Consider the following 12,174-nt stretch of genomic DNA (forward strand, 5'->3'; position numbering starts at 1 on the left):
AGACCATGTTATATATTTCTCAGTCTTCCGTGTGTGTGTGCGTGTGCACACGCTTGTGTATACACACACGCGCACACAGCCTGCTTGTGCTTCGTGCGATCCGTATGTATCTTACACCTCTAATTCTGTACTTTTGAATGCGGTACCCTTGTTTTAACACAGCAGTTCTCAGCCTTTCTTACAGACTTGGATATCCTAGAGAATTCTAAAAACTGACCCCTTCAAAGAGTTTCACGTAATTGTTTAGAGCGGTGGCTTTGATGCTAGGAGTTTCAGAGTCTTTTCAGGTGATATGATTGTTTGGCTCAGTTTGAGAACCACTATTTTAGGGACTTGCTTTTTGAAATACTTGAAAATAAAGCACATAACTTTCCTGCAGCGATTTGCATTGGCCTGAACTTCCTTATTCATTATTCATTAAGAGTAAAAGTCATGACCGAGATGCCTCTGGATCCCAAAGTCAACTCTGGTGGACGGCATAAAGCAGATGAAGGTGCTACCCACAGGCTCTCTCCACAGTCTGTTTACTTAATGACATGCTCAGTTTTGCAGTGAAGCCAACAGCAATTATAGAGAGAAGAGGGAAACACTTGGGTGTCCTCGGGCATCCGAGAGGACTAAGTGAGGAAACCTACATAAAATACCTTACAGAATAAATGCGCAACAAATGTCAGCTCCTATCTGATCTTTGGCTTCCCCAGCAGTGAATTCTCCAAATTGTATACATTAAGTATGTGCATTTCATGTATATCAATTATACTTCAATAAAGCAGTTTAAAAAATTAAAAAGCATATGCAATGCATCTCCTCTAGGAAATATCCTTTTGGGTCTCATAAAAGGATTTTCCCCTAAGCCCAGGATCAGCAAACCATAGCCAGGGGCCAAACCTGACACACTGCTTGTTTAGTGTGTATGGTGTAGCCTGTGAGCTCAGAACGGTTTTTACAATTTTTCAATGTTTGTGAAGGAAAGAGGGTTAATTATATGAAATTCAAATTCCAGAGTTCATAAATAAATGTAATGGGAACAAAATCATTCCCACTTTTGACCATGTTGTCCATGGCTCCTTAAGTACTACGGTGACAGTGCCGAGTATTGCGGTGTGACTAGGCCCTATGGCCCTCAGGGCCTAAAATATTTACGATGTGGTCTTTTACAGGATAACTGGGGCAGCCCCTGGTCTAAAAGCAGTTGGGAAATAACAGGTTTATACCCTGGAAGTCAGTATCTAAAACATTTAGCCCATCCTGCCCTCCCTGTACCAAGAAGAGATCAAGCAATTAAAGTCGCAAGTGCCATTCTCAATTTGTGCAAAATAAAGCTGATGAGGTAATAAGGACATTTCAAAGAGAAAAAAAAATGATGTAACTTGACTTTGAAAATGGCACAAAACAGATCAGGCAAAGAAACTTAAAACCTTGGAGCAATTAACATCCCTATTCAGATACAAGCAGCAGAGTTTGGGTATTAAGAGTTTCTTTCTGCTACAAAACAACGCTGTCGCTCAACAGGCAGAGAAACTATCTGGAGAAACGAGCTGGAATATGAGGTAGCTGAGGTAGCTATCATCTGTCATACCAATAAAGAAAATAACATTCTTAAAAAGAAAAGGAAAAAAAAAAAAAAACCTTTATGGACCACCAGCGTGGCTCAGTAGGTTAAACATCTGCCTTCAGCTCAGGTCAGGATCTCAGCTCCCTGCTCAGCAGGGAATCGCCTTCTCCCACCCCCTCTGTCCCTTCCTCCACCGCCCTCCCCATCCCCGCTTATGCTCTCAATCTCAAATAAATAAAATCTTTTTAAAAAAAATCACTGTAGGGGGACACCTGGGGGGCTTAGTGGTTGAACATCTGTCTTCATCTCAGGGCATGACCCCAGGGTCCAGGGATTGAGTCCCGCGTCGGGCTCCCCACAGGGACCCTGCTTCTCCCTCTGCCTATGTCTCTGCCTCTCTCTCTCTCTCTCTGTCTCTCTTGAATAAATAAATAAAATCTTAAAAAAATAAAATAAAATAAAAATCTTAAAAATCACTTTAAAGATATTTGTTATTTGTTATCACTGGTCACCCGTACGTCCCACTTTACTGTAGAGAAACATAATGGACTGTCTAAAATCTGATGTCTAAAACTATTTCACATTTGCCTCTCAGATAATTCCATTAATAAGAAAGAGGTTTGGGTAGTCCAGTTGGTTAAATTCCCTATATCTGTATGGGTAGGCCCAGTTGTTTGCTCCAACCTCACTCTATTGTTGTGAAGGTATTTTGTAGATATGATTTGCATGTATATCACTTGACTTCTGATCCCTTCAGATTGACTTCCATAATGTAGGTAGGCCTCATCCAGTCAGTTGAAGACTTTTAGAGCAAAAACAGGGTTTGTTTTAGAGAAGAAAGATTTCTATCTCAGGACTAATGTAGAAATTGTGCCTGAGATTCCTGCCTGCCAGTCTGCCCTAACCATTTGGGACTTTCCAACTCTCATAATCACATGAACCGACTTAAAAAATAACATAGATAGATAGATAGATGATAGATAGATAGATAGATAGATAGATAGATAGATAGATGATGATAGATAGATAGATAGATGATAGATCTTACTGTTTTTTGTTTCCTTTTGTTTTTCTGGCATCTCGCTGATATAGTGTTCCTTCCACTGGCTCTGGTTCTCTTGCAAGGTCAAGGCATTGGCATGGCTCCATTGTGATCTCAGCTCCCATAACATGGCCTCCTGCACCCTCCCTTCTCTATGTGCTGGTATAATTACCACTTCCTCTCTCTGCCCTTTCAGTGCTACTGGTAGCAACAGAGCCCCTTTTGTTCTACCCCAGGGATACCGCGTGCATCTTTTGGCGTCCCTGTTTCTAAAGCACACATTTGAATCAGTCCCTTGATTGATCTCTCCTCAGATTGCCCTAAGTAAGCATCCTAAGTGTTTTCTCCCTGGACCCTGATAGAATACTTACAGAATTATCAAAATAAAATAAAGTCTTCGTAAAGTACCGAAAATGATCCCTGTCCTGTATTAAAGACTTCAGTACAATGTTAGCCATCCATTAACCTGAATGCTCCAATTTAATCTTCATTGCAGTGGCTTCTAAACATTCAGTTTCTGCACTGATAAATATTTCTGAACATATTAAAAATCCCTCCTCATCTTTCCAAGGTTCTGCTGAGTCTCTCTCTAGGGGACCCCGGCCGCATCTTGACAGTGATTCAAAGGCTGCAGCAGTCTCAAGGTCAAAGATCCTGCTTCTCCAGAGGCCCAGGGTCACTTCGCCTGCTCAAGAAGGGCCAGTTCCCTCCAGGCCATAGGGAAAAGAAACATCTTTCCAGAAGCAGAAACAAGGAAAGAGATCTTCTAATTTAATTGGGATGGGAGTGGAGGTGGCGTGCAATGATCCACTCCATTTTGTTTAACAAACAAATTGGGTTGCACCATTTGGGGGAAGATAATCAAATTGTATTTTTAACTGCCACCCCACACATTATTTTGCACTTAAATGTGACAATAAAAAAGTACACATTTTCAGAGTATCTCTAGGAGGAACATCCTTTTATCCTTCTTCCTCATCCCTGATCCCATCACAATTGCCACCATTTTCCCACCTACCTTCACAGCCCCTAATAACTATTTTCCACAGTGAGCCTAAGTCATCTTCCTAAAACAAATATATGATCAGGTTTCTCCTCAGATTGACCTATGTTTCTTGGTCTCCACTGTTCACAGAATAAAATAGAGGTTCCTCAGTATGACCTCCAAATACATTTATAGCCTTATGTTCCATTCATCTCAACACCTTGGGGTTCTTCGGGCATCTGGATATGCTTTGGAGGTTTACTTTGTGGGATTTCTGTTTGTTTGTATTTGCTTCTCCTTTCTCTTGGTACATTGTCTCTGTACCCATCCTCTGTTTATGTATCCACCTTCTGCTGCTCTTTCAAGCTTTTGCTCAGTCAGAAATTAGTCTCATCTGTGCCCCAAATCTAAGTAGGTGCCTCTGTGTGTGTGTGTCTGTCACCATAGCTTTCTGCAAACACCCATACCACTACCCCTGTCACTACAGTGGCACCCTCAGCTTATTTTCTTGCACTGTCTCATTCATCCCTCCTGAGTCACAGTTGTTTTGATATAAAGCAAGAATGGATAAAGCCTCAAGCAAGTTAATGGACAAATGGGTGAACATACTCATGAGTCATGCAATACCCACATCGCCTCTATTATTATTATGACACTTATAATTAAATTTAGATTTTTCTCTCAAAAGCTGTTCATCAGTAACATTTTTCTGAAAGCCTTTGTCTCAGCCCAACTTAGATCTTTCAACTAACGTTTTACTCCCTGGCCAGAGTCCTCAGGATTCAACCAACATGAAAAGCCCCCATTTTTGCATCTTTGTTCATGATTTTTAACCTATACTTCCTTAACATTGAATTGCATTTTTCAAAGTTGGGATAAAATCAATTGATCGTGAGTCTTTACCATATTCTCTGGTCACTCTGAACTTCCTTATCTTGTCATATTTCGTTACTTTTTGAAAGAGGGAATATATAACCTAAAGATAACTCAATTTGAGTGATGGCTCAACCAACCCTGTAACTTTAACCTTGGAAAGTAGTCTGTAATCGCTGAACCTTTGTTTTTTATCTGGAATGCAGTTGGTTACAGTCTACTTATTTTGCCTCTTGGTTTTTAGAACTACAAGGAATTAGGTGTGTAAGAGCAACCAGTACAACCTTGGCATATTGAGGGGGGGTATTTATTAAGTATATATACACCTTGATATCAAATTATTCTGGAAATTCATTTGTCAATCTACTGTGACTTAAATTTTCAAAAATCTGCTTTTCATTTAAAAGAGCTACTGGGATGCCTGGGTGGCTTAATGAGTTGAATGTCTGACTCTTGTTTTTCTCTCAGGTCATGACCTCAGGGTCCTGAGATTGAGCCACACATTGGGCCTCCATGTTTAGTGTGGAGCCTGTTTGGGATTCTTTCCCCCGCTCTCCCTCTGTACCTCCCCTGCTCTGTAAATAAATAAGTAAATAAATAAAGTTTTCCAAATAAAAATAAAATAAAAGCTGCTTAAAGTGCTTTATGTTTTATTTTTTTAAAGTGTTTTACATTTTAAATGAGCTTTACATTCATAATCTTTATAAATGTATTTTCTTTAAATACAATATAGTAATTATGTTGGCAGCTCTGTATTTTGGAAGTACTAGTCTCTTTGAAATGCAATCACCATCTGCTTGCTGTTCACACTTGATTCCCACTTGCTGCTTGACCTCTTTTAAATTGGCACATCCATTTTTATCTTCGGATTTATTCAGTTTATGAGGTCATTGGCTGCATTAGCAATGTGTCTGACCAGTGGGAAGTGCTCATGACCGAGATAAGCCAAACCAGGAAATAGTGGTTCAGCAACTTCAGGACCCTGATGGTAGGAAAAGGAAACAAAGAAAGGAGGCAGAAGGATAGAAAAACAGGAGTTACAGGAAACAGGCCCTCAGCCAAGTCCACAAAGAAGAGATTGGACCAATTTGTCTGGAAGCTGATCAAGTTGCAAAACCTTTAACTTTGAGCACATCGAGGGCAGAGTTTGATGCAAAAGGACAATTATTTTGCAAGCAAAAGCAACAGCTGATGATGGGGGTTTTCATTAGTATTTTAATTAATGCAGTACAAAGTGATTGGAATTTCAACTGCATTTCTTTCTTTTTTAACTTAATTTATGGTTTATTTGAATTCTGGTCAATAAGAACATCAGAAATCAAGCTTCCTTTCCATCTTTTGACCTACTACCAAAAATAGTTCAATAGGCCCAGCAATAACAACTTGCTTTTGCAGTTTTGGTAACAGAGTAAGGAAGAGGTCCTCTTCTTGGGAAAAACAAAGGAAATCTGTTTGAAAATAAAACTATTCTTCTGTATTTCTATGTGTAAAAAGCTAAAAATGTTGATTTGGCAGTTATTTGATAAATAGAATTTATAAAGAAATTTTACTAATGGTGCTCCAACAGATTTTATTTTGGTCTAGGGTAGTTGCATTAATCAAATTAGTCATTCATGTAATTTCTGAAACTTAGCTGTTGTTGTGTTTGAAATTTACATATTCCTAAAATTGTCATAGTTGTTTTGTTTTTGCAATTCAGGTCATTAGTGTCATATTATGTTCAACAGCAGGAAAATTTTTTTGAAAAAAAAGTTATGGAAAACCCAAAGGTTAAAAGGGGGGGTGGGGGGAAGACCCTATTGTAGTCAGAGCTATTTTAAATGAAATTTGGTGGGGACTTTAGATTGCATCTATTTTGAAAATGATTGAAATTCTATTTTATTTCTTTCTGAAAAGAGAACCGTAACCAGGGAATTCTATATGATTCTACAAAGTTGTTCAGCAATAGAGCAAATTTAAAGCCTTTAACTTAGAATTTAATATTCTCCCCAAATGTGTTGAAAGGGAAGTTCCTAGATCAAATCCATCAGACTCCTCCTTAACACATGATAAACATATGCTAAAGGATCCTGAGGCGTATCTTAGATTTACTAAGTCAAAATCATTTGGAGAAGGGCCCAGGATTTGGCATTTTATTAACTCCCCATATTATTTTTAATGTACGTTAAAAATTAATAAGTCTTGCTTTTTTTTTTTTTATCCCACAGAGTCTTCTTTAACTCTGTTTGGTAGGCATTGCCTTAAATTTGCTCTCATCCATTTACTCATCTGTTTCATAATTTTTAAAGTGCTTATGGTGTATTGTGTATTATACCAGGTGCTGGCCCTACAATGTTAATCAGAACATTCAAGGTCTCTTCCCTCATGGAACATAAAATAAAGTGAACATTAATGAAGCTACTCAAACAATTTGACAGATAGCCAGTAGGGTTCTTTGCAATATTTTTTTCCTCATAAAGGGACACTTGGGACCCGGGGGCTGAAATGAAGGATTTCCTTGATGGTGTTACCCCTTCCCTAGATTTTCCCGAGACAATTTGCAGCCTTCTCATGGTGGTTCATAAAAACGGCTTTGCATTTAAAGTAATTTTCATTGATTATTTTTTCTTTGTTTCTTCCTCTTTTTAATTTTTTTTTCCTTTATAGCCACCAAGAACTTCTGTCTCTTGGTAGCAGCGGCACTACATGAGTTACCATGGCAACAGTGCATTTGGGGGGATAACAAAAGTAAATATGCATGTACTATGTCAGCACATCAGTTGCTAATTCCTGGTGGAGGTCTGAAATTGTGTACGGCAGGCTTTTGCTTTGAAAATGGTCCAAGATTTGTTTTTAAATATATTTTGTTAATTGAATAGTTGTAGCTTATTCATTAGAGTCAAGGAAGACACTTTTTTAACAGTCATTTAAGAAGGGTCAGATAGAGAAGAAAAATGTATCCTTTAAAGACGACAACTGTTTAATGAATCTAATAGAAGGAGCTAAATTAGGCATGGTAAAAAGATCAAAATGACATATAATTTTGAGTCATGGACTCAAAAGTCATATACTCAAGGCTTTTGCATTAATCTTTTAAATTCAGGGAGCCAAGAAGAAATACAGTAAATATTTGTTAAATAATAGCATTCTCTGTCAGAAAAATAAAGAATATGGGACCAAAGAGGATCACAGAGCATCATCTAGTCCCAATTAACACAGTGAGTCAGAGACAAAGCCCCAGCTAATCTGTCTCTTCTCACTGTAAATCTACAATTTCCCTTCCTGAGTGTTGGAATGGCACCATTTAGCAAATAGGGCATGATGATCACTGGTCTCATTCTCTTTCTGTTCCTTATCCTGCTGCCATGGCCACCACCTCATAACCTATTACCTCTAATATTTCAGTAGGCCCCAAATTCTTTGTCCAGACACCCCTCTTTCTTTACCTCCTTGATCTATCTTCACACTTCCAGGGTAAAATGTCACGTTCTCAAAGCACGTGACACACGCCAGGATACTTTTGGTATTTAAGGTGTTTCCTGGGGTGGACTCAGCCTCGCTCTGTAGGATGGTCCCCCATAGTAACTCCCCATAGCCTGTTGCTCCACAGCTACTATATTACTGGCTGCCCCATGAACATTCCAATTCTTTTTCATGTTTCTGCAGTTTTGTGTAGTGGAGCCATCTTTTGATGCCTGCCACTTTTGCCTTGCTAGAAAAACTATGCATAATTTAGCACACTGTCCAGAAAACGCCATCCTTTTGGTATCTCTCCTGAATTAATCCCAAGTGCCAGCATGGATAGCTGTTTTTGTTTTTCAGATCACATGGCACTTTGTGCTCATCTCTCTTAAGTTTTCACCATGTTGCAGTTATGGGTTTACAGCTCTATCTGTGTTCAGGAAGAAGTCCCATGTCTTGTCTGACCCACCTTTTAGTATCCAGGGACAAGGATGGAACGTGGAACAAAAGATAGTGAATAACTGAATGAATAGTCAAACCTTCTGAGTTGTAGAATGATTGTTTTTTATACCTATCAAGCAGGAATTGTACATAAAGACAAAAATTCTTTTATTCTCTCCCTTGCTATAGACCTCAAGAGAGTCTGCTGATGGGTAGAAAATAAATATTGCTTCATCTCTCTCCCTACCAAATGCTTGTCTGTAATAGATCCGTTTTCCGAGGGTCAAAGCTACTCTAGACCTGAATGAAATGCACAAAGGAATGACTGACTGTTTCTTGTATAATTTGCATCACTAGACAACTGTACTGGTAAAGCCCTTTTCAAACCCAGAACTGATATTCTACTCTTTAGAATTGTCCAAATTCTGCCATTTGGAATCATAGAGCTTAAATTTCCCGTCTTTTCTACAAGTGGACCTTTAAGTGCTTGCTTGTATTAATTATATCTAGTGTCCAGACTGCACACTCTTCATCCCATCAGCTTTGTATCATTGGGCAACAGTTCCTTGTTCTCATCCTGACTGCATCACCTGTAAGCAGTAACCTTGCCAGGGTCTTGAGTGACCAGTTTTAGCTGGAATGATGAATCCTGAAACTATCTAGTTTTAAGAAAGAGATGTTGAAAAGCATTACTATAATTTTTGATGGTAACAACATAATTAAATAATAACAGCCAGTTATTGGTTTTTCCCTCATGGGCCAGGAACTGTGATCATCACTTCACATACATTGTCTCATTCAGACTTTAAAAACAAACAAAAATCTGAAGGAGATATGAATACCCCAATTTAAGCAGTGAGAAAACTGGGCCTAATATTGAAATATCTTGCCCAAGGTGTTACATCTTGGTATCAGTAACTCTAAATATTATGTTGTTTTCACAGAAAATCAAAATCAACTCCTAGACCTTCCTTACTCTATTTGCTCTACTTTTTAAAATCTATGAAAATAAACTCAAATGCTGTATGAAAATAATTAAATTATTACACTAGAATTCCATTGCATATATTTGGGTGCCCATTGGAATCCATGAAGGGCAGGGATATATAGGAATACGAGGAGAACAAATATAAAATACCCACAAGGATGAATGCTGTTTCTCAATAGATTCTTGGCCAGCAGCAGTTTGCACAATGCGGTTTGTATATGCTGTTGTCTTCTGTGACAAAGGCTACTTCAAAAGGCACGTTGGGGAAAAAAATTATCATTTTGATTGTGCTGCAAAATGCATTTTTCATCTGAAATATACTAAGTTGCAATGAAGACCAACCGATGAAACTTATTCTTGGGAGGCTGATTATTGTTTCAGATGAAAAGGCTCAAGGATAATTTTGCAAACTGTAACTGCTGTGGAATGTTAGAAGTTTTGAATCAACTTCGCCTTCCTAAGATATTTCACACCGAAAGGCAAGGAAGTGATATCTCCAAAACATTCATCCTTCACTCAGACCCCACGATGGCCTTCATCTCCTAAAAATAAAGCACAGTTAACGATTCTTTTGCACACTGAAAATTTATCATTTTCTTTTGAAACTCCAACCTTTCTCCTGGCAAGAGTTGTGACTGAAGGAAAAATAATAATTAAGTAAATGAAATTAAATAAACCAAAACCACATTAAAAAAGGATAGGAAATGAGATTGAATATGCAGAAATTCTATGGTAAGGAAAAACAAGAGAGGGATTTGAAGTTGCTGCCTTCCAGCGGAAACCTTTTGAGCAAAGAAGTCATAGAAAAATGGGTGAATTGGGGAAGGAAGAAAAAAAGAGATAGAAGGTAGAGTAATAAAATAAACCGAGTGTTCTCTGTTAATCTCATTAAAACTGAGGCCTAGGAAAAAATTCATATATGTAGTTGGACACTGGTGTACATACAAATCTTACATTCCATTTCAGCGTGTTCACAGAGTTTCCAAAGCTTTCCTGGGTACTTTCTGGAGCCCATAAAGTGTGCACACAGAAGTGACTCTGTGTGCTCCTCACTATTTTTTTTTTTTTGCAGTAAAATATAAGTTTTATCTATTTTTTACATATAAGGAAATTGAAGGTCAGAAATGTTTCTTATATCCGAGGTCATCCAGTCAACAGAATGGGAGATTTAAATATCAGATTGTCAGGGCACCTGTTGGTTCAGCTGGGTAAGCCTCTAAATCTTGATCTCAACCCAGGTCTGATCTCAGTATTGTGGCTTCAGGCTCCATGTCAGGCTCCACATTGGGCATGGAACCTACTTTGTTTAATTAATTGATTAGTTAATTAATTTCAAATGGTCTGATGTGACTGCATGCCCCTCCATATATAATACTTTTATTTTGATATTTGTAGACGTGTGTATGTTTATGTGGTGTATGTGCATACGTGTGTGTATGAAATGGGAAAAAAGTGATATATTGTTGGCAATGTTTTTGCATTTTACTCTTTTCAAAAAACAAGTAAAAAGCCAAGTTACTACCAAAAAGATGGAAAGGCATTAATTTTAACAGTGTTATTTAAATTGAATAATGATAGATATTCATTAACACATTATAGTAGACACCTATCGCATACCAATTCGTATTTCCATGGTCCCACCTCTCCAGCCACTGCTGTGGCAACCACTGTGCAGCAGCACTTCCCTGGGTCTTTGTCACTATCTCTTGTGTCCTACCTCAGGATGTCCCTGACACCAAGGCACAGGGAAGAAGTACGAACTCACTCAGCACTTAGGGCTGCACAACCCAGAGTCTTACTGATTTTGAGTAAGGCCTGGAGCAAGAAAGCTTTTTAGTAGATCCAGATGGTGGTGCCAGCTGTGCTGCCACATGACCCAGCACATTCAATAATATACGGTTGTCTAGGCCAGATGAGAGTGGTGTACAGGAAACCCCAAGAGGGGAATCCCAGTTGAGATTCCTGGGACCTGGAGAAAGCCGTGCGTCTAGGGCAGAAAACTCCTTGGAATATAAAAGGAAGCTCTTGACGAGCTCTTGGGCCTTGTAAGACTGAAAGCCTGTAAATGGAGGATAGAAAGGATCCATCTGTTCAGAGCTTCCCTTCAAGACTTATTATGAGGTCACAATGGTGCAGCAGCAATCCTCCAGGGCAGGCGATGGAAACACCCCTAGCATGAGGCTGGGCTGCTTCCGGGGGCATATATAAATCACATGTACGGGTAGCGCAGTCTCCACATCGCCTACCTGTGTCACATAATTGCCTGTCCCACAACCCAAACACTCCCTTAACAAACACGTCTTTGTTTGTTTTGACGATCAACTGATGTGGAGGAAAACACTTGGGCCTTGTTCATAAACAGGACAGTGTGATAAATTGCTATAAGGCCAGAATGGACTCCTGCCTTACCAGAAAGCACCCAGGGGGTTCCCAAAGAGGAGTGATGGAAATACTCCCAGTGAGTCGAACTTTGAAGGGTATGCTTGGTCATCAACTTTGTGTGAAGAAATAAGAAGCCTCGGGTGTGGACATATGAGGACCCCCCGCCCCCTTGGATAAAGCTTGGCCTGTTAAACGAAGACTCAGAAGGACCAAGACTGAAAGATTAGGACAAGGAAATCTGGGAAAGAGGCACCCCACTAGATTCAGAGGAGACACTCTGCTAACAAATGGATCTGATACATGGATATCAGAGGGCATTTTCCCTCAGCCAAACCAGCGTTAGTGCAGTGGCCCATCAGTGGAATGGCCGTTGTGGCAAGGATTAAGATGAAAATGGGCCAGACATCATGGCCTTCTCTCCAAAATGTACAACCTAACTACTGTGAACACTCAATGCCTAACTAACC

This window comes from Vulpes vulpes, chromosome 12 (genome assembly GCF_048418805.1).
Source record: "Vulpes vulpes isolate BD-2025 chromosome 12, VulVul3, whole genome shotgun sequence".
In the NCBI taxonomy this organism is placed as follows: Eukaryota; Metazoa; Chordata; class Mammalia; order Carnivora; family Canidae; genus Vulpes; species Vulpes vulpes.